The 22,415-nt window shown below is 42.4% G+C and overlaps 1 long non-coding RNA gene across 1 annotated transcript in view; it reads left to right on the top strand.

The window, feature by feature from the left end:
* The window catches only part of LOC126075263 (uncharacterized), a 56,894-nt gene that overhangs the window by 3,529 nt on the left and 30,950 nt on the right, over positions 1 to 22,415 (top strand). The gene's annotated exons all lie outside the window — the stretch shown is intronic.

Here is a 22,415-nt window from a genome sequence, read left to right on the forward strand (position 1 = left end):
TAATGTAGTCACAGGGTCAGAGTGTCGCAATCCAAGTGTCTTTCGGCGACGCGGTGTCCCTGGGCCACCTAAACTTCCCGCAGCAGCCGGAATTGCGGTGCCACTAATCACAGCAGCATACGAGGACGTTTGGCGCCTCGTTTGCTCCCGGAGGAACTCGGCAGGGAGGCGCGAGAGGAGGAGAGGTGTGGGGGGGTGGGGGGGACAGGAGGTGGCACGAGAAGGGCTACCGTGGAAAAGCAATGCAGCATTTATCACCACTCGCCAGCTAAACTCCGTCGCCCCTCGGCGCCTCGGGTGGCGCTGTGTGCTTCCCCACCCCCATTGTGTGATAAGCGACATTGGCAGTGTGCAGAGCCCACGTTTACTACCGCTGGCACCTCCAGTGCCTCCCTCCTTAATCCTGTCTCAAACGGGTACCAGCACAGGGCCAGCAACGTGATCCGATCTGCGGTTGCTGCCACATCACTGCGCGGGGAACCCGTGCGCGCGCGCGCGCTCGTCCTGCAGCCCCGGCGCTTGGCACGGGGAAGCACAGACCAGCGCGAGCCGGGCTACCTTTCCCCAGAGCCATCACCGGAGCATGACTCACTGCTAGTGAGAGTTACCCGGAGGTGCCAGAGACTCGCATAGCCCACGCCGCTCTGTTCAGCGGGCGGCAAGAGGCCTCGGCGGCCAGGGGAGGGCTGTCCCGTGGGACTCCCAAGTCTCCAGCCCTCTGATGCAGCTATTCGGGTCTGTCGGGGGTGGGGTGGTGGTGAATAGAGAAAGACAGAGCGCGCAAAGGTTTTTCCTTCTTGTACCCGAGAGTAATATTTACATCCTCATTCTCCCCGAGTGATTCCAGAAACATTAATTATGGTTAGTGGCACGTAAACCAAAGGGAGAACGCCGGATGCACAGGCACCGTGGTACAGCAGACACTGGAGCTGTCGCTACGTGTCCGCCGGTCCGCCCCGCCGGCGCGGGTTCCGGGGACAGATCTGGGTCGCGGGAAGCAGCGGCTGGAGGAGGTCACGTGTCTGCGGGAGTCGCGTCTCCTCTCCGCCTCCTGGAGCCGCCCCGGCCGCGGCCGCTCGCGCTGCGGCAGTCTCCGGAGTCCTGGGCGGAAGCGCGCACCGCGTCTGGCTGCTTGACTCGGGCGTTGACGGCCCAGGCTCACCCTGGCGTGAGGAGGCACCCTCCATCCGTCGGCTTTCTGCTTAGAGAGCCGTTTTAGGTTTCTAGACTTTGGAGCATCAAACAGGCAGTTTAATAATCATAACACTTGAAAAAGAAAAACTAGTTTTAAAAATGGCTGGTTTTAAACCTCTGTCCAAACTGGTTCCAAGTGCAGATAGAGCCTTAAAAAGCGGCATTTCCTGGCAGCAGTGTATCGTGTTTTCCTCTTATTAATTGACGAAAGGGTAAAAATGCAGTTGGAGTGAATAATTATTTAAAAAAAAAAAAAGCCAAACATCTCCTCAGAATGTTTGTAGTAGGAAGGGAGGTATAAATATTTATTCCACTGCTAAATTTCACTTGAAAATGACAGCTATTTAGTGAGAATGAAATAAGAGTGGACCACTGCATCTTGGCCTTGCCAATAGAGCAGACAAGACACAAGGCAGACTTCGGACCAAGGCAAACAGGGACCCCTAAAGCAAGGAGGAACAAAGGAAAGGAACCTAGGGAGTCAAAGAGTTTAGAAGACTGTAAGAGTATAAACTTTCCATAGTTTAAAGATAGAGGCCTAAGGTGGCAAATGAAGCCTTTTTTTCTTTTTTTGTTACCACTTGTATCATCTGCTCCAGGCTTCCCTATTTCTTGATGGAACATTTTTTGTTTTCTCTTCCATTCCTTAAGTTTTCTGATACCCAGCTCAAGCTGTAACTGGGATCTTTTCTTTCTTTCTTTGATAGTAACATAGCTAACAGTTATACAGCAATTACAATTAGACTACCAGACACCATCCTAAGGACTTTTCATGTATTAATTCACTGATCCTTTCCCCAACACTGTAAGATAGGTGGAGTGTCAGGGTGGTGCAAAAAATGTACTAGGCTGCTAACTGAAAGGTAGGCAGTTTGAGTCCACCCAGAGATGTCTCTGGAGAAAGGCCTGGAGATCTCTTTCTGAAAAAAATCAGCCATTGAAAACCCTATGGAGTACAGTTCTGCTCTGACACACATGGGATTGTCATAAGTTGCAATCGACTCGATGGACATTGGCTTTTTTTTTTTTTTAAATAAGGTAGATACTATTACTGTCTGTATCCTACAGATGAGAAAATGGATATGTAGTGAGATTATAAAATGTGCCTAAGGTCTCAGAGCCAGGATTTAAGCAAGCCCAGACAGTGAGCTCCAGAATCTCTGTCCTTCACCATTACCCCATATAGCCAAGGCCCAAGTGTTAGCTAGTTGCTTCAGGGATGTTTTTCTATTTACCAGCATGAGTGTGCACATTTATTCTAGGTGTGTGTGTGGCGGGGGACGGGGGAGGGGGAGGTGGTGTTGAAAGAAAATTGAGGAAGGGTGAAAAATTAGCATTTGAGCTGATAGCAGAGAAAGGAAAAGGTATGAAAAAAGAAGAGAAGCAGTCTTTCGGAATGTGATTCAGTTGGCACATAGCTCTGTATTAGTATTAGTGTAAATCCAAAGATCCTAATGGGTACAATTCCATACAGCTGGACCCATGGAAATACATTTTAGAAAAGGCTGAAGCTAACTGGCCGTTCATCATCTCCACTGAGCAAACCAAACCAAACTCTAATGCGAAGGCTTCAGGTTAGTAATAGGAAAAGTTCACCTGTGGTGAGGTTAGAAATGGGAAAAAAAAAAAAAATTTTACTCTGGTCAAAAAAAAAAATTTTTTTTTTTTTTTAACAAAGGAGAAGACGATTAGAATGCCCTCTTGGATGTGTTTAAAAATAGGTTGTGTCTTATCTTTTTAGGAAGGCTTAATGCTGTCCTGCTGAAAGCCAGGGAGACACAAGATGAGTCAAAGTCCCTTTCAGTCTATAATTAAAGAATTTTGTGATGCCTTACTTTCATTAAAAATATCCATCCTTCTGCTTTTAATAGGTGAGGGGGAATCTGCTTCCATTGCTTTTCTTTGGTTAAGTAGGGAAATCACTATAGAGACTGTAATGAAAGAGAACACTTTGCCCCAGTTTTTTTTTTTTTTTTCCTCCTGCTTGGGTATTCTAAGCCCTATGCTCATTATATTCACCTTGTGACTTTGGAAGTGCTTATCATGTTGGCTTGCAAAGTCTTGGATTCTCAACAGAAGCCGAACTCTCCTGAGAGGATTACTGTTTCCATGGGGAATAGAGATTTTCTGCCTCTTTAGAGTTCTGCAATCCCTACGGCTCTCTTGAGGAGATGACTGTAAGGGGTGTTGGGATGCTGGATCTGATCCAAATTAACTATGCATCTCTGAGGACCTTGACAGCATCAGATCCACCTGGGAGTGTGGAGCCTTCTGCCTGTCCTGCCATGAAAGAGTCCCACGAGGTAGGCAGTGCCTTTCTTAATCACCTTGGTTTTGGACAGAGGACAACAATTTACATTGTACATCAAAAAAGGGAATGTAGCCCACTTAGCGAGTTTGTAAAAAGCTAAAAGAAAAAAAGTTTTGGTGTTGATGTATGTGTGTGTGTGTGTGTGTATGACAGATCAGGGATGTACAAAAGATCCTTTTGGAATTCCTTCTCTTGATGTGCAAGCCTGCTCTCAGAGAAGAAGGGCCAGTATTGCAGGCACACCACAGAAAGAAGGCTGGCTCATGGAAGGATCTTAGGAGGGCAGGGACCCCACTGATACTGAAGCAAAATATGGATTTATAAATTATTGATATTATTTGTTGAAGGTGACAGATTTAAAACTCCAAAATAGAAGGTGAGGCTTTCCAGTTGCATACTCAACAAATTAGTGGGAGCAGCACACATGTCCCTATTTAATTTGTAAAATACTTAAGTCTTCCTGTAGACTACCAACTGTGTCTTTGTGGTTATAAACCTACACATGAATCACGTTTTATATTTATATAATGCTGCTCAAGAAGTTTATACATTTACTAGTCTTCGCATACCACCATGGAGCAGGTAGTATTAAGTATAGGAAATGAATCTGATTACTGTAGAAATCATTTGTGTTTTTGTATTTGTGAGATGATCACAATAAGCACTCCTGCAGGAGGTCTTGAGTTTAAAATGTGCATAATGCTCTTGGGATTCTTACATTATAAAGATGACTAGGAGAGAGCCAAGCCTAAGACCACTGGCTTGGCTTGATCCCCCTGGTTCTCTTCTCCCTTGTATCTGCCCAGTCCTTCCCTGTGCCCATGTGCTCCTCATGTTAATTGAGCTTGGCCAAGAATGAGACTGGAAAAGTAGAGTGAGGAGGAGAATCTAAACCCACAAGGACCTTCCCAAAGTGGTTCCTATCTTTTCCTCTGGATTTTCCTGGTCTAACTGGATGATGGAACCCAGAGGGGCTGCGTGAAGATGGGGCCTTTTAACACCTGTGTTTCCCTTCTCTCGTTACTGCTGATGAAGATCCTTAGAAAGTCTTCATAGAGATACATGTTTATGTGATATGTGGCATATCAAAATAGAAGTAAGATGTACTGATCAGTTGCTTATCTTTCCTGCCCATTATGGGCATAACCAGTTGCTGTTGAGTCAATTCTGATTCATGTGTGTCAGAATATAACTGTGTTCCATATGGTTTTCAATGGCTAATTTTCAGAAGTAGATTGCCAGGCCTTTCTCCTGAGGTACCTCTGGGTGAACTCAAACCTCCAAGCTTTCAGTTAGCAGTTGAGCACATTAACTGTTTGCATCACCCAGAGACTCCTATTATGAGCATTAGATCCTTGAATCAGTTGTCAGATGGTGTACACCAAATCCAGAGAACTACTTATAACAGAATCTGGTATTTTATAAAGGCAAAAAAAAGACTAAAGAGGATTTAACTGACAGAATTAGAACTATCGATATAAATTTTATTGAACAGTTAACTTAGACCAAGAATTTATATATATAATAATCACAAAGAAGTAATTATAAATTTTAAATTATAAATATAAATTATATATTTTTATATATAAAATAATATATTAACTTATAATTGATACTTATTTATAATCCCTACTCACAAAGAAAGAGCGCTGGTGGTACAATGGTTAAATGTTTGGCTGTTAAATGCTGGGCTGAAACTCACCAGCCACTCCATGGGAGAAAAGACCTGGTGATTAAAAAAATGAAATCGAACCTGTTGCTGTCAAGTTGATTTCAACTCACAGTGACCCTATAGGACAGAGTAGAACTGCCCCATAGGGTTTCCAAGGAGCGGCTGGTGGATTCAGGCTGCTGACCTTTTGGTTAGCAGCTGAGCTCTTAACCACTGTGCCACCAGGGTTCCACTCCATAAAGATTACAGCCTAGGAAATCCTATGAGGCAGTTGTACACTACCATATAGGGTCCTTAAGAGTTGGAATTAGCTCGATGGCCGGGGCGAATTAACCAGTAAGCATGGTACACATCTGCTTATAGTAAGCAAGGTGCGCACGGGCCTAATTGTGCTTACTTACTAACCTTTAGTGCACAATTTCACCTGTTTTTGTGCATTACAGGTTAGTAAATAAACACAGTTAAACCCATGTGCACCTTGCTTATTGGGTAATCTGTCCCTGTTGATGGGACATAATAACACTCACAAGGAAACAGATGGAAATCTAGGCTGTGTGTGAGGATCAGTTAAGAGCTGCATTTGAGCAAAATAACAACACCTTAACCAAACTAGAAAGGAGCCCTAGTAGCACAAGGGTTAAGTGCTTCGCTGCTAATTGAAACATTGGCTGTTTGAACCACCCAGCAGCTCCATGGGAGAAAGACCTAGTGATCTGCTCAGTAAAGATTACAGCCTAGAAAACTCTATGATTCAGAAATCACTCCAGACAGCCCTACTGTGTCACATGAGGTTTCTATGAGTCAAAATCAGCTCAAGGGCACCTAACAGCAGTAACAACAACAACAAGCAAGTTAGCAATTTCATTTTCAGTCACATAGAAGGAGTTTGGAGGTAGGGATTGCAGAGATAATGTGAAGGTAATAGTGCCATCAGTGCAGTGGTGTTACTAGGGTTGGTTTCACCCAGTGTGGCAATTTATGTTCTCACCCCCCCCCCTTTCTAATTACCACAATATTGTAACAAAAACACTTGAAAATTTGACAAAATCAGTGGCTATAAAAACACCGGCAGCAATGAAAACAACAACGTGCTTGTAGCCATGTGATTGGAAATGCCATGGTAATTGGGTAATGCAGTACAATGAATTGCTCAATATGGCCCTTCTAGCCATAGTCTTTGTAACTCCCCCAAATAATTGGGTGGGACCATGCTAATAAGGTATATGGAACCCTAATGAGATATGGAGACTGGTCAGTTTTGCCACCCTACTAGGCCTAAAGTGAACCATCCCACAGGCAAGAGGAGAGAATCTCACCACCACTGAGAAAGAAGAGCCAGGAGTGGAGTGTGTCCTTTGGACCTGGGATCCCTGCTCAAGAAACTCCCGGAACCAGGAAACTGAGAGAGAGAGAGAGCTGTAACACTAAAGACAGCAAGAAGTGGTGGCAGAGAAATGGTGGCAGGAGAAACCAGCAGGAGATGGCACAGTGGGTTTCCTGGCCCACTAAGCAAGGAAGTTGGGTGCCTTTGGGCAGGAGGCTTGCTGTAGGAGTAGGATGCCTCCAGGCACTTGGTGGAGCTAGGCTTGCTGACCCATGGAGCTAGAGCTCAGCGCCTTCAGGCGAGGCTTACTGGTGGAGTGGGTTGCCTTGGGACACTTATTGGCAGACCTAAAAGAGCTTTGTAACACTTTCCCTGGCAGAGGCGAGAGGGGTGGGAGAGAGGCATGCCTGCAGGCACAGCTGAAAAGAGACTGTCCTGATGGAAGAACTGTATCTGAGTGTCCCTGAACCTGAGTTGTAACCTGTTATACTTCCCTAATAAACCCTATAGCTGTGAGTATGATCTGTGAGTTCTGTGTGGCCATTGCAACAAATTATTGAACTTTTTTTCAGAGAGGTAGAGAGTGCCGTGGGAGGGACAGTTGGTGTCAGAATTGGTAAAGATGGTGGAGAGAGGAGGCATGTCTGACCTCCACCTCGTAGGAATCAGTCTTGGCCTGTTGATCTTAATTCTCCTTCTCCCTTGTGAAACTAGAGGAGGTCAGATACCACCATACCATTTTTACAGGTAATAATGACAACTCTGACTGGAGAGGATTAGAAGGTTCAAAACGTAAGTTAGCATAGATTTTTAGCCTTGTAGGTATATTGATACATGTAAGCTGGGCTTATGAAAAATATTTTTATTATTATAACTACAGGGATATTTTTTATAAAAAATAGTAAATTTCTTCTGAAACACTACACAAAAAGTTTATAGACAGTCATTTTGGTGTCTCCCCCTCTGACAGTGTCACCTGGTGTAGTCTGCACCCCCTGGAACCCCCTAGCGATGCCACTATATCAGTGTCCCAGACACTCACTTTTTGCTGCACTCTCCTTAACACTGGCTTTAGTCCTCAAGATTGCCTTATGGTTGTCCTCAAGATTGCCTTATGTTTGTAAGATGGCTGCTGGAACTCCTGAAGGATAAAAGGGTGTCTGCCAGCTGAGCAATTCCTTTTTAAAGAGCTTTACTTATAAGCCCCACCCAATGACTTTTTCTTACATCTTAGTGCCCTTTCCTATCTGCAAGGGTGGATAGAAAATATAATATTTTAGCTGAGGCTTCCCCAACAATGTAGGGAATCTTTTAGGGAGGAGGGAGGGGAGAATGGATAGATATTGGTTTGGCCCTAGCCATCCCTGCGGTGGTGTGACTAAAGGAAATGGCTTTTTCAGGTTGTCTTCTTTCTTCATCAGTGAGTCTTTTTTCCTCTGCTCTGCCATATGTGTTGGCGGTGTCCTTTTATTGTATTAGGGTATTTAATGACCCAGTGTCAGAGAATCTTCAGTCTTTCCATCTGCAATTGTACAAATTTAACTAAGTCCTTAAGCCCGTGGTCTTTAACATCTGTATTTTAAAGTTCTAATAATTATAGAAATCTGTTTAAGGATGGAATTTATCAGAGTTTTCTCTTCTTGCTGTAGAAAGCAAATTGCAGCTGTATACTTTCTGGGAAAGGATTGTCTTTTTATGTGGGGCATCTGTCCTCTGGTTGTTCTGTCTCTGTAGCTCTGCCTTCTGTCCTTGGCATTTGGGCTGAAGAGAGCAACTTCCAGCAGAAATGCGGTCTACGATAGCTCCCACCTGAATGCAGCTAGGGTTTTGTTTGCCATTCACTTCTTGGCAAATTATGTAGGATAAAATTGCTTTAGAATCAGAAGATAGGGGAAGACCTATGTGATTGACGTGGGTTCTGGAGTGGATGCAGGAGGAAGGAAGAAGTAGTTGAGTACAGTAGAATGGAAGTAGAGGCGCCAGTCTCTAAGGTTGGGGTTGGGAGATGTTATGGTTTGAATTGTGTCTCATGGCTAGGCCATGATTTCCAGTATTGTGTGATAGTCCATCATTTTGTCATCAGATGTGATTTTCCTATGCGTTGTAAATCCTACCTCTATGATGTTAATGAGGCAGGATTAGAGGCAGTTATGTTAATGAAGCAAGACTCAATCTACAAGATTAGGTTGTGTTTTAAGTCATCCTTTGGACTTGGGGTCCCTGTGCTGAGAAGCTCCTTGACTGGGAAGATAGATGACAAGGACCTTCCCCCAGACACAACAGAGAGAGAAAGCTTTCCCCTGGATCTGGCACCCTGAGTTCAGACTTCTAGCCTCGTAGACTGTGAGAGAATAATTTCTCTTTGTTAAAGCCGTCCACTTGTATTTCTGTTATAGCAGCACTAGGTAACTAAGACTGGAGGTGAGCATGAGAAGAGAGCTGCCACCTTTGTAGCACTTTATTATGGCCCAGGCTTTAAGTCAGGTGCCTTACAATCATTGTTTAGTTCTTGAAACTCTTTGACCTAGGCACCATTAACTCAGGTGGACAAACTCAGATTCAGAGACTTTCGGTAACTTGTCTTTTCTCATGTAGTAGATGACAAAGCCAGCAACAGGAAAATTAAGGCCTGAGGTGTACTATGGGGTGTTTTTACTGGCAGGAGTCTAGAGTTCTAACAGTTGCTTTCTCTCCTCAGCTCTTGAGGGGAGCCTCCATCCAAGCCTTTTACTTCCTCCCAGCAAACCTCCCTTGCTGAAGTCACTATTCCAGGTCATAGGAGCCACCAGCAGAGGCTTGGTGCTTTGTGAACTTAATGAGAGGTGAGGGAGATAGAAGGAGGGGACATTCCTGATCTCATTCTAGTTGTAGAATGGTGTTCTTGACATTTGAGTTGGAATTCTCAGTGTATTTCCTCACAGACACATGAATAGGTTGTGGTTAACCCACTGGATAAAGCTTCCCAACGTCATGGATCTGTTATTCAATTCTCATTTATTAAATGAATATTAACTGCCCTTATACATTGTGAGGGGCCTTAGGGATTCAGTATTCAACTAGGGACAATCGTCTTCAAAGAGCTTAGAATCTACCGGACCATGATTTCTCAAGAGGAGATATCACTAAGAAAGCTGAGTGGTTATCCTAAAGCCATTTCACATTCCAAAGGCAGTACTTTAGATACCTCATTTTGATCCATTTGAAATATACTCACAGCCATGATTCTCCAGGAATGTACTTGAGAAATCATTCCAGAATGTGGCCCCAGTCTGTGGGTAAGCCTTGTCCTCTTATAACCAAAATTCCCCAGAAAGACAGACAAGGAGAATGCTGCCTGCCCTACCCCAGTGAGCTCTCTGGACCATCATTAACCAGTGTAACCAGTTGCCATCAAGTTAACCCAACTCTTGGTGACCCCATTGTCTCAGAGTAGAACTGTGCTCCACAGAGTTTTCAATGACTGATTTTTCACAAGTAGATCACCAGGCTTTTCTTCCAAGGCATCTCTGGGTGGTCTCAAACCTCCAACCTTTCAGTTAGCAGTGAGCATATTAACCATTTGTATCACCCAGGAACTCTCTGGACCATCGTAATCCTTCCCCAATATGCTCTAACTCCCTGATGTTGGTGGAGATGCTCCTTCAACACCCACTCCCTCTAGGCATATACCTTTTCACTTTATGTGCTCCTGACCTGCTGTCTTTGATTCTGCCATCTCCTGCTTCAAAGTCCAGGCACTACACTACATACTGTGATCTTCTCTTAGTGTTTGAAGTTTTTCTCTGGTGTTTGAACCTAAACTTTGCCCTGTGGATTACAATTTAGTTTGTCTCCTTGGCACTCCACACTCTCTATAGTCTCTGGTAAGGAGCCCTTTAACGATCCACAGCCCCTTAACCCTCACTCTGACCTCAGTCCCTTGGTCATTGCCCTAGGAGATTCTTCTTAGGGGAAGATTTGGACAGGGTTGGGATTAGGTAATTTCCTCCCTGCTCCACAGCAGGCTGGAGTGGTTTCCAAAAAGGTGGTCATTCAAAATGGCTCATAATGTTCAAGTATAGAGTTGACTTTTTGCAAAAGAACATGTCTTCATCACCGTGCTACAGTTGATTCTCAGTCTTCTCCTTTGGCCTCAACCCTTCAATCTGGAAAGGACCCTGGCAGGGCTGGAAACTTGGGGCAGCCTGATAGCAACACCCCTTCCAGCTACATGCATTGGATGACATTTTTAGCAAGATTGCCTGACCTTAAAATCAGGAATCTGATGGCCATTCTTAACTCCCTCTGCCTTACTCCCCCATCCCATTAATACTGATGTCCTGCAGATTCCATTTCCTAAATATTTATTAAATCCATCCTTTTTTTTAATTTACTGCCTATACTCTATACTAAACCCTGGTGGTGTAGCGGTTAAGAGCTACGGTTGCTAACCAAAAGATCGACAGTTTGAATCTACCAGGCACTCATTGGAAACCGTATGGGGCAGTTCTTCTCTGTCCTATATGGTTGTTATAAGTCGGAATTGCCTCGACGGCAATGGGTTTATACACTATACCAAACCCTGTATTCTCTAACCCCAAATATTGCAAGAGCTTCTTAACTGCCTTTAACAGTTGGGGTTTAGTATGGAAAAAGGAGCCACTTTAGATATATTAAGTTGTTGTTAGGTGCCGTTGAGTTGGTTCCAACTCATAGCAACCCTGTGTACAACAGAATGAAACACTGGCTGGTCCCATGCTATCCTCACATCATTGCTATGCTTGAGCCCATTGTTGCAGATTTGCCCAGTGCCATGTGTCATTTGATTTCCTGACTGCAGCTTCCATGGGCTTTGATTGTGGATCCAAGTAAAATGAAATCCTTGATAACTTCAATATTTTATGTTTATCATGACGTTGCTTATTAATCCAGTTGTGAGGATTTTTGTCTTCTTTATATTGAGCTGTAAATCCATACTGAAGGCTGTAGTCTTTCATCTTTATCAGTCAGTGCTTCAATTCCTCTTTGCTTTCTCTTGCAGAACCGCCAACCTTTTGATTACCAGCCAAGCCCTTAACTGTTGTGCCACCAGGGCTCCTTTAAGTTCAAGTAAAAATAAAAACCCTTCAATGTCCTGAAAGATGCTGTATATGATTTGGCTCCTGCCTACATCTTCAGTTTCATCTTTCATTTCTTTTCCTTTCTAGACTCCAGTATACCAGCTTTCTTTCAGTGTTTTTTGCTTGTTTGTTTGTTTTTTTAGTGTACCCTCCTGTTTAGATGTCAGGGCCTTCATTCACGCTGTTCCAAGTGACTGGAATGCTCTTCACCCATTTCCCCAACTCTCTGCACCTCTCTTCCTCCCACTAATCTTCTGGGTGTCACGTGAACAGTGGTGTCACTAGGGGAGTATGGGGTGAGGGGTGTGATTGCACTCCCTGACACTGTCAGAGGAGGTGTCACCAAGAGGACCCCAAGGCAGACTAGAGCCACGGGAGGGAGGGGCGGGGGGTAGGCACCAAGGCAATGACGTCACTAGGGTTGGTGTCACCCATCACCCAGTGTGGTAACTCATCACACACACACCTTAACCGCCTGTCACTAGGGTTGGTGTCACACAGTGCAGTAACTCATCAACCACCCCCACATTCCTCCTTCCCTCACCTGCCAGTCAGGGTGCAGCAGCTGGCAGTGGGACCGGCCATTGGACAAAGAGGAGGGTCTCTGCCTTGGACAATGGGAGAGGGGAGGAGCAGCGGAAAGCCCTGGGAGGCGGACCTGGGAAGGGAGGGCTGTGCTGCTTGGTGTTCCACCCTACACAGGGACGGGGTGGGGCCGGGCGCTCTGGTCACTGTAGGGGGGCTCACTGGCTGGCCCTTCCCATCCCAGGTCGGGGCGATGGCACCATGAGTTACTGCACTGGGTGACATCAACCCTAGTGGCACCACTGCAACTGTGAAATATCACTTTCTCCAAGAAGTCTTCCCTGAATTCCTAGACCAGGCTCATCTCCTATAAACTGCCTTTCATAACACTTAAAATATTTGAAAGACTCGTGAGACTTTTCAGTATCTGTCTTCCCCACTAGTTTGTGAGTGCCACAAGGGCAGACACCTGAATTGTTTACTGCTGTATTCCCAATGCCTAGGCTAGGCCAGTGTCCAGCGCAGATAATTGCTTTAATTAATTCTTTGTTGAGTGACTCCCGGAGGTGCTTCACCAAATCATCTATGAATTGAAGATGGTTTTATTTCAGACTAGGGCTTGAATTTCAATTCACAGCAGTTGAAGGGCACTAGTTTTTAGTACCTGCTGGAGGTAGGGAATGTAATGCTGCTCCCCCTCCCCCGACACACACACTCAAACTTTCATGCATTGTGTGGCTCTTCTGGGCACCGGACACTCTCACTGCATTGAAGTACTGTGTATCTATTTCTTGGCCTCATCAAGCATGTGGATATTAGGAAGTAGGTAGCATGAAAGATCATAAAGTTCAATTATTCTTTCCTTACTAAGAGGTGGATAATAATAAACAGAAGGCCAGATCTGTCAATGGGATTTTTCCGTTAACAGCAGGAAACCCAGTGGCCTGACAGGGTCTTTAGTGGAATGGTGGGCAGTTCTAATAGGGGGTAGGGCCTGTGCCCCTGTAATTGCTGTTGGCTACTGTGCCAGCATGGATGTGTTCTGTGCTCAGAAGGCAGTAAACTCTGACACTATGTTCCCTAGCAGTCTTGTTAAGTTTACAGTTCTCACTCACAGAAATTACTTCTGTTCTCAGTGTGCATTAGCAAGGCAGAAAGACTGTAGGGGCCAGTTAGTCCATCTGAATTCCACAGGTGCTCCAGGGACTGTGTGTTTGTGAGGTAACATCCGGGACACGGCTCTCAGAGGCCAGAAGTGGGGAGAGGCAGCAGATTTTGGCATGGGAAGTTGTGTTTACAGGTCTGCTGAGCTGGGGAGATCACAGGAGGGGGTCCTGGAGCAGAACCAAAAAACTTGGTTACCAGGAGTGCAAAAAGAAAGAAGCATCGTGCCAGGATGTAGGAGTCAAGACTCAGACTCAGGTACAGAGTGGGAGGGTTGAGAGCCATGTAGCCAATTCATCAGAATACCAGACTGGTAGGTACAGGGGGAGACAAGCCTGAGGGGTCAGCACAGACAGAAGGGAGCTAGAGCAAGATATGGGAACTTGTTCAATCCAGTCTCAACTTGAGTTTACACCTGCTAAAAAGCCTACATTGTCACGCGTGATCCAGTGAATAAAATTCTGAGTCTATTGTGTTTTTAGGACATGTTACACTAGTGATTTTTCTGGAATTTTTTTTTATGTTTTAGAAATTCTGCTTCAGATGTACTAGAGGTAGTGAAATATCACATTCAATATTTCTGTTCTCATTACATATTATTTCATGGACTTTTTATGGTGGCAGAATGATATGGGTTCCGACTCTAAGATCAAGAAGACCTGGGTACAAATCCCATTTCTCCCTCATTAGCTGTGTGACCTTGGGCAAGTAATTAGGGAGCTGATTTTCTCAAATGCAAAACAGAGATAGCAGTGCCTTCCTCTGACTGGCTTTTATGTGAGTCAGTGACAATGTCTGAAGAACAATTGCAGAGCAGTAGGTGAGTAATAAATGGTAGCTATTATTTTTCTTGGAAACCCTGGTGGTACAGTGGTTAAGAGTACGACTGCTAACCAAGATGTCCACAGTTCGCATTCACCAGGCGCTCCTTGGAAGCCCTATTGGGCAGTTCTACCCTGTCCTATAGGGTCGCTATGAATCGGAATTGACTTGACAGCAATGTTTTTTTTTTTTCTTAGATACCCTGGGTGGTGCAAATGGTTGACACATTTGGCTGCTAACTGAAAGGTTGGAGGTCAGTTTTAGCCAGAGGCGCATCAGAAGACAGTCCTGGTGATTTACTTCCAAAAAATCAGCCTTTGAGAATCCTATATAGCACAGTTCTACTCTGACCCACGTGGGGTCGTCGTGAATTAGAGCCGACTGGATGGCAATTGGTTTTATTATTTTCCTCATTTATGCTGCTTGGTTAAAATTGTAGGGTGCCCTGGAATATGGTTTAAAAGTAACTGGTAAATTAAATAAAGTACTTTAAGAGGTAAACCTATTGAGTTCAATTATTCTTTCCTTACGAAGAGGTAAATAATAATAAAACAGAAGGCCAGATCTGTCAGTGGGATTTTTCCATTAACGAACTGGACATAAGAGTCCACTTCTTTATTTCATTTGCTAGTTAGACATGGACAATGCCGACTGCAACCTGATACTAGAAATCATTCTATTCAGATAGCACTTCTGAGAGGTCACACAGTTCCACATTTGTGCACAAATGGGGGAAGTCCTGTCAGTCTGTGCTTTGTCTCAAGTTAAACACTTACTCAGATTTTAAATGAATGACATGGCTGAATTAAGTTCCAGATTTCATTAACTGTGGAGATATTTTGACTTGTTTCTTACTTATGTTAGCTATTCTAATAATAATAGGAAGCACTTTTGTAGAATTTACTCTGGGCCATGCTGTTTTAGTGTTTTATGTATATTAACTCATTTTATCATTCAGCAACCCTGATATAGTTACTGTAACAATCCCATTCAACAGAGGAGAAAACTGAGGCACAAGGTGAAATAATTTGTCCTTGTTGCAGTTAGTAGATAGCAGAGCCAGGATTAGAAGCAGGGACTTTGGCCTCAAAAGATGACCTCAGATATCCAGACAAATGAACATTTCTTGTCACCGTCTATTATTTTTTGTCTAGAGAGAAGAGGCTTTAGGTTCCAGAAGAGGCATGGGCTTTGGAATCTGAAACTCTGAGCACAAGGTTAAGCTTTGATACTACCTGTTTGCCTGATCATGGAAGGCAAGATATTGAACTTCTCTAAACCACCGTGTCTTGACTTATAAAATGAGCATGCTATATGTTTCGTGTGAGATATTAGTTCTTACCTTGAATATCCCTTATGTTACTACAATTTTTCCTCCTTTTTTGATAGTATGTGTTTTCAATATTAGAATGCGTGCTTACTAATTGAGTGTTTAAATTTTCGGTAATACGGATTTTGAGAAATATGAGCTGGTAATATACAACCCACCAATGAGGCGAATGGCGTTGTGGTGCCAGTGATCTGTGGTATGACAAAATACCAATGAGAGCTATGTAGATAATTTATTATGGGTGCTTTTCCATTAGGTTACATAGAGAACCTCTGATTTTCTAAATATGCCATGGAAAAACCAAAACAAACCCATCAGGTCTCCCTAACCATCACACAGGAGAGCCATAATTATGCTTGGAAGCCTTAACTCACAGAAATAAAGGAAAAAAAAAAAGTCAGAAGTTTACAAAACAACACATCCAGAAAGCATCACCTAATAGAATGCTCAACCTACACAACAGCGAGGCTCCAACTCCATCTGCTCAGCTTCACGCATTTCAAAAGCAACCCACCTTGATGTTAAATGGATTAGAATTGGAATAACACCTTACCTTTGAGGTCCAACCAAACAAAAACCAAACCCACTGCCGTCGAGTCGATTCCGACTCATAGCGACCCTATAGGACAGAGTAGAACTGCCCCATAGAGTTTCCAAGGAGCACCTGGTGGAGTCAAACTGCTGGCCCTTTGGTTAGCAGACGTAGCACTTAACCACTATGCCACCAGGGTTTCCTTTGAGGTCCAGAGGCATAAAAAGTGGTAGGAAGTTGGAATCAACTGAATGGCAACGGCTTTGGTTTTTGGTTTGGTATACCATTAATCCAATAGTACTGAATGGGATATTATATCTAAGTATATCCAAATATGCAGTTATCTTAGTGGTTTATTGTCTTCTAAAAATAAATTATTGATTTTAAAAAACTCTTCAGCTTTTTTTTTCAGTAGGATAAGTCTTGATATTCAGTTAGTAATTATAGAGCATCTTCCATGTGAAAGGCGTTTTCTAGGTCAGCGTTGTCCAAGAGAGCTTTTTGCAATGTTGGAAATGTACTATAATCTGTGCTATTCAATATGGTAGCCACTTGCCGCATATATCTACTGAGCCCTTGAATGTGGTTAGTTTAACTCAGGAAATGAATTTTTAATCTTGTTTCATTTTAATTAATTTAAATTTACATAGCCAGATATGGCTAGTGGCTATTGTATTGGACAGTGCAAGCCTAGATCATTTAATCAGGTGCAAATGTTGGCTGGTTAGCAGCTGATTTTTTAAGAATGCTAAGTTTCTTAGCCTGCATTATATTTTAAGGTGCCTCTGATGCTCAGCATCTGTGTAGGGGGGAAAAAAATCAATCATCAGGTATAAATTCAGGCAAATTAAGTGAAACTACAGGCATCAACCTCTCTAGGTTTTATGATATCTGACAGATCCATTTTAATTTTACTGGAACACAAATGACATAACTTATCAATATTTTAAAATACTGATCATGAATTTGTTGTGAATATTTTAGTTGCTTCCCATAAATTGATAGTAATGTAATAATTTTAATGCCACTTATAATACCATTTATATATTAAGTTTGGATGTAAGCAGTGGTGTGCTGGTAAATGTTTAACCAGTTCTCTGGGGAAAATGTATATATAGACATATATATGTGTGTATATATATATATGTTTGTGTGTATGGTTTAATATGAACTTTGCTTTTATAAAGGATGTGGGGAAAAGCATGCAATTTACAAGTAATAATAAAATATACATTACTCCTCATTGTAAATTCCATGTAGCCAGTTGACTCTCACTGAATGCTTTCACCGATTTTTGCTAAACTCTTTTATCCCTAGCCAACCAATTGTTGCAATTGATGGATAAGTATAATTCTAACATGAATGTTGGTTGATACTTTTGCTTATGTTAATGAGTAAGATGAAGGAGAATAATGAAGCAACTGTTAGAACCTCACTCATTCACCAGTGATATGAATAACTTGTTTGTTAAATTAGATAATTGTTCTCAAATACTGGAAAAATATTTCCTCTTTTTTTGTGCTATTCACAATGCAGTACTACAGACATACAGATTTAGGCTAATATACAGTATTAACATTTTCTGTATTACTTTCTTGAGTCTAACAATCAACAAAGCAATAAAGCCCTAATTTGTAGCATTGGCCATTCTCCATGGTGTAAATACTCCCACCATGACCAATTTCAAACTACCAATGCACTATCACTGAAAGTAGAGTTGGGGTGACACAATAGACATAATAACTTCAAAAGCATAGATTATTTCAAAGTGTAGTAAAATAATTAGGAAGTTTTGCATTTTTATTACCTTTGTTTTTAATATAATTTATTTAGTTGTCTGGCTGTAGGAGAGCTGGTGGTGCAATGGTTAAGAGCTTGGCTGCTAACCAAAAGATTGGCAATTCTAATCTACCGGCTGCTCCTTGGAAACCCTATGGGGGCAATTCTACCCTGTCATATAGGATCTCTATGAGTCAGAATCGACTTGATGGCAATGGGTACGGGCATGGTGTCAGCCTATACAATTTAATTTCTAATAATGTCTAGTCCCACAATTGATCTATGTTCTCTTTCCAATGTTCAGTTCAACAATTTATGGACAGGCCACCCTATGTCAGGGCTAGGTCCATAAATATGATTAAGGCCTGTTGATGGTTGAGACTTCCCGGGTGTGTTCTTGCCCTGTTCTGTGTCCAGTTTCTCCCTCGATGGTCTCATTCAGGCTCGTGACTTTAAATACCATCTTTATGCTGATGAGTCCCAAATTTAGATTTCCATCTCTGTTTTCTACTGCAAGCTCCAGACTCACAAATCCAACTGCCCACTTGATGATTCCCCTTGGATGTCTCACAGTAACTTAAACTTGACATGGCCATTCCTGTCTGACGCATCTTAACGTCCACCTTCTATCCCAAACTTACCCACTGATCCTCCAATCTTCACTATTCTCAGTCAGTGACACTAGCATGCATGAGTTGATTGTGTCACAAATTTAGAAATCATCCTTAGTCTTTCTTTTTCATCCATTTTCTACATCCAATCTGTCAGTAAGTTCTGTTTCTTCTATTTCCAAAATACTTTCCAAACCTGAACAATCCTCACCATTCCTTCACTGCTGTCATCTTAGTCAAAGTTACAACTTCTCATCGGGACCACTGATAGAGTCTAACTTGTTCCCCCTACCTTCACTTTGCCCTCATACAGACCTTTCACACAGTGTCTTAGTTATCTATTGCTGTAATAACAGAAATGCCACAAATGGGTGGCTTTAACAAACAAATTTATTGTCTCACAGTTTAGGAGACTAGAAGTCCAAATTCAGGGCACCGGCTCTAGGGGAAGGCTCTCTCTCTGTTGACTCTGGGAGAAAGTCCTTGTCTCTTTTCAGCCTCTGTTTCTTGGTTCCTTGGGGATCTCACGTCGCATTGCATCTGTCTTCTCAAATTTCTGCCTGCTTGCTTCATTGCTTGCTAAATCTGCTCTTTTTATATCTCAAAAGAGGTTGACTTAAGACACACCCTACACTAATACTGCCTCATTAACATAACAAAGTAAATCCATTCCCAAATGGGATTATAACAAGAGGTATAGGGTTTAGGATTTACAGCACATATTTTTGCGGGCTACAATTCAATCCATAACACACACTATGAAAAATGAACTCTTAGATACATAAACCAGCTCATATCACTCTTTTGCTTAAAATCACTCCAGTGGTTATTCACTCGAATTAGAATAAAGTCCAAATTTCTTTCCACATCTACAGTAGACAGAATGATGGGATCTGAAAGATATCCATGTCCTAATCTCTTTATCCTGTGAATATGACAAAAGAGACTTTACAGATGGGATTAAGTTAAGAACCCCGAGATGGGAGATTATGCTGGATTATTTGGGTGGTGCCAATATAATCACATAGGTCCTTAAAAACAGAAGAAGGAAGCAGAGCAGAATCAGAGGGAGATGTAACTATGGAAGAACGGTCAGGAAGACGCGGCATTGCTGCCTTTGAATATAGAGGAAAAAAAAAAAGTTTTGTTTTGTTTTTTTTTTTCCAAGGAGGCCACAAACCAAGGAATGTGGATGGCCTCTAGAAGCTGGAAAAGGCCAGAAAACAGATTCTCCCCTGGAGTGTCCAGAAAGGAATGCAGCTCTCCAACATGATTTTAGCCCAGGGAAATTTGTGTTAGACTTCTAACTTACAGAACTGTAAGGTAATAAATATTTGTTGTTAGGCCATGAAGTTTGGGGTAATTTATTATAGTAACCATAGGAAATGAATACAATAGCCTCCAAAATCTGCTTCCTGTTAGTCTCTATGATCTTATCTTGTATCATTCTTTCTACCTGTTCACTATGCTCTAGACATTTACCTTTCCTTTTCCTCTAGTTTACAAGCTGGATCCTCACTTAGGACTTTTACACCAGCTCTTTCTTTGCCTAAAACTTTCTTCCCCAGATCTTCACCTGGCTGGCTCCCCATAATTTCGATTTCAGAAACCCTCTCAAAAAATCATCACGCTAGTCATATTTTAATCTTTGTTTTGTTTTCTCAGTAGCTTCTATCAGGATCTGATATTGTATTAATAATTTGTTGATTGTCTTTATACATGCCCCACTAGACACACTCCATTAAAATATAAACTTCATGAAGCCAGGGGCCTTGTCTATGGTGTTCTTACGGTAAGCAGTCAATGAATATTTGTTAAATATTCAGGGCATGTACAGTCTATGGAGAGAAGATGAATAAATCAATGATTAGAGAACAGTGTAATGAATGCTATGATGGGGGTTGATACTGTTTGCTATGGGTGCTCATACAAAAGGCACCCTTGCCATGCTTTCCAAAGGAGGGACTCCTGGCAGAATCTTGAAGAGAAAGTGGGAAAGCAAAAGCCAGGTAAAAAGGAGCAGGTAGCAGGTGTTGAAGGAGCAAGGGCACAAAGATGTGAAACAGGAAGGTATGTTTAGGGCAACTGTAGGCAATTTGGTTGTCTTAAGCCTAAAAGTGAAAGGTAAGAAGGTGTCCAGTCATGAAGGACTTTGCATGAGTTGTCAAAACCAAACAAAACCCAGTGCCGTCGAGTCAATTCCGACTCATAGTGACCCTATAGGACAGAGTAGAACTGCCCCATAGAGTTTCCAAGGAGCGCCTGGCAGATTTGAACTGCCGACCCTTTGGTTAGCAGCTGTAGGACTTAACCACTATGCCACCAGGGTCTCCAAGAGATTTTTAATTTGTATAATGGCAATTAAAGGAGCCTTTGTGGTGCAGTGTTTAAAGCACTCAGCTGCCAATCAAAAGGTTTGCTGTTTGAACCCACCAACCACTCCATGGGAGAAAGATGTGGCAGTCTGCTTCTGTAAAGATTTATAGCCTCGGAAACCCTATGGGGCAGTTCTACTCAGTCCTATAGGTTGCTATGTCCTATAGGTTGCTATCAACTCTATGGCAGTGAGGGAATGGCAATTAGGGGCCACTGAAAAGTTTTAAAGAGTGCCAGTTTTGTATTGTATAAAATTTATTCTGATGGCAGTATAGAGAATAGATTGAAAACGAGTAATTCTGGAGGCAGGTCAAGAGTTGTGAAGATACGGCTATTGTCAAGGTAAAAGACCGTAATGCAGTAACGATGAAGTTAGAATCTGACAGAGCGATCTGAGAAATATTTTGGAGGTAGGTTTTATGGAATGGTGACCTATTTATTCTGCAGGGTGAGGGAGAAGAGGGACTCACAGGTTTTGGACTGGATTGACTACTAGAGAGTGGAACCATCAATGACAATAGGGAATATAGGAGGAGGATATAAGACAAATTTTATCATGATGAGTTTGAGGTGCCATTGGTGGATGGAGAACACATATGAGAGGTGCTTGGCTAATTGAGTCTGAATCTTGGACTAAAGATCAAGGCTAAAGATTTAGATTTGGGTGTCAATGGCATTTGTAATGTGCATGATTGAGAAATGGGTGGAGGGTGGAACCCTGGGGAACACCAGTTTTTACGTATTGAATGGAGAAAGATGAGTCCAGGAATAAGATCAAGAGGGAATAGTCCGAGAAGAAGGAAGAGATTCAGGAGTGTGCTCTCATGGCCAGAAAGACCTGCCTCCTTCGTCTGAATGTGCGATTTAGTGCCCATTTCAAATGGTGCCTCTTTCAGCAATTTTTTTTCTGGTGCTCTCAAATGGATGTGATTGTTTTTCACTGAATCACTAGCACACCTTATTTGTACCTATTTTATGGTGATTGCCACATTGTAAAAAAAAAAAATTTTTAACTTTGTTTTGTACTCTGATCTAATTATACCTCTCCTGGATAATAACCTTCTTGAAAGCAGGGACTATGACTTAATAATTTTTCCTTTTTTGTAGTTCCTGGTAGAATGTCATGCACATACCACCTTCATGGCAAGTGAGTACCACTACTGAACGTAGCAATATCTTGGAAAGTAACATTTATTCATATTTTAAAGAAAACAGTAATCATTTGAATAAATGTAACTAGTACCAAACAGCTAAGCAAATATTTCTTCAAGATGATGGTAGTTTATCATCTTGATACACTTGATTGTTGCGAGTTCTTATGTAATCATAATGAAGAACTACTGTTTACTATGTTCCACACATTCTGCCAAGAACTTTACACATAAGATTTTGTTTAATCTTCACAATAACCTATGGAGTTGGCATTATTATTATTACAGATGGAGAATATGAATATCAGAGAGGTTGAGTTACTTGTCCAAGATCACACAGGCAGAAAGAGGCTAAGATTTAAAGCTGGGCAGCCTGGCTACTGAGCCCATGTTCTAAATGCTATACTAGACTGCCTCTCAGGTGACATTACAGAAAACCCTGAGCTGAGGCAAGTAGGGTATAGGAGGGACACTTCAGGAGTCTGCAAAAGGATTTTACTAATTTAACTGTCCACAGTCAGGTAT

Source organism: Elephas maximus, chromosome 4 (genome assembly GCF_024166365.1).
Source record: "Elephas maximus indicus isolate mEleMax1 chromosome 4, mEleMax1 primary haplotype, whole genome shotgun sequence".
Classification (NCBI taxonomy): domain Eukaryota; kingdom Metazoa; phylum Chordata; class Mammalia; order Proboscidea; family Elephantidae; genus Elephas; species Elephas maximus.